This window comes from Propithecus coquereli, unplaced genomic scaffold (assembly GCF_000956105.1).
Source record: "Propithecus coquereli isolate 6110/MARCELLA unplaced genomic scaffold, Pcoq_1.0 Scaffold247, whole genome shotgun sequence".
Classification (NCBI taxonomy): Eukaryota; Metazoa; Chordata; class Mammalia; order Primates; family Indriidae; genus Propithecus; species Propithecus coquereli.
The window spans coordinates 818,043-819,424 of NW_012148030.1; the positions used below are offsets into that span (position 1 = coordinate 818,043).

Consider the following 1,382-nt stretch of genomic DNA (forward strand, 5'->3'; position numbering starts at 1 on the left):
TGAAGGCCAGAGTTCACAAGGAACATTCGGAGTTATAAATTCATACCAAGTAACATAGCAGCAACCTTTATAGCACAAACTGCAGAAGATTCAAGAAGAAATAGACAGGCCAAGCGTGGTGGCTCATGCCTGTAATCCTAGCATTTTGGGAGGCTGAGGTGGGAGGATCGCTTGAGGCCAGGAGTTCCAGACCAGCCTGAGCAAGAGCAAGACCCCGCCTCTATAAAAAATAGAAAAATTAGCCAGGCATGGCCTGCCTATAGTCTCAGCTACTCAGGAGGCTGAGGCAGGAGGATCATTTGAGCCCAGGAGTTTGAGGATGCAGTGAGCTATGATGATGCCACTGCACTCTTGGCAAAGGAGCAACACCGTATCTCAAAAAAAAAAAAAAAAAAGAAAGCAGAAACATAATCAGATACAGTGGTCCCTAACCTTTTTGGCACCAGGGACTGGTTTCATGGAAGACAATTTTTCCAAGGACAGGGGGTGCGGTGGGGGTGGGCTTTGTTTGCTTGCCCACTACTCATTTGTTGCTGTGTGGCCCGGTTCCTAATAGCCCACAGACTGGTACCAATCCTCGGCCAGGGGATTGGGGACCACAGGTTTAACATATACCACTCTCAAATGGAGAACAAAAGATAAATACAGTTCCCCTCTTATCCATGAGGGATACGTTCCAAGACCCCCAGTGGCTGCCTGAAACCACAGATAGTTTCAGCCCTATATATACTATATTTTTTCCTATACAAAGGAGGGCTGTCTAGAAAGAATCAAGCCATTGTTAATATAACGAGACTAGTTACATGGCTGAATACTTCCCAGACAGCCCTTGTACATATTATGATAAAGTTTAATTTATAAATTAGGCACAGTAAGAGATTAACAACAATAACAACTAATAAAATAGAACAGTTATAACAATATACTATAACAAAAGTTATGCAAATGTACGTGCTCTCTCTCTTTCTCTCGAAGTATTTTATCGTACTCACTTATTTGGACCACGGTTGATTTCAGGTAACCAAAACTGTGGGAAGCAAGCAAACTGTGGATAAAGGGTGACTTACTGTAAGGATATAGAAGACCCAAAAACATAATTAATAAGGTGGATCTGGATACATCGCAAACTTTGTACCCTGATAATAGAGAATATTATACTTTCTTTTCAAGACCACAAAGAACATTCACAAAATTAACTATAGATTATGTCAGAAAGCAAATGCAACAAGTTCCATAAGGTAGAAATAATACAAACTATCGTCTGATGATAGTGGAATAAAAATAGAAAATCAATAACAAAACCAAACTACAGAAAGCCTTTTTGATGGGTTTTTAAAAGCTCTTTATAAAATAACTCTTGGGTCAAAGAGGAAGTATAAACT

General features: G+C 40.1%; 1 protein-coding gene across 1 annotated transcript in view; it reads left to right on the top strand.

Moving 5' to 3' along the window:
- Positions 1-1,382, top strand: part of SNTB1 (syntrophin, beta 1 (dystrophin-associated protein A1, 59kDa, basic component 1)) — a 246,229-nt gene that overhangs the window by 111,087 nt on the left and 133,760 nt on the right. The window lies entirely within an intron of this gene.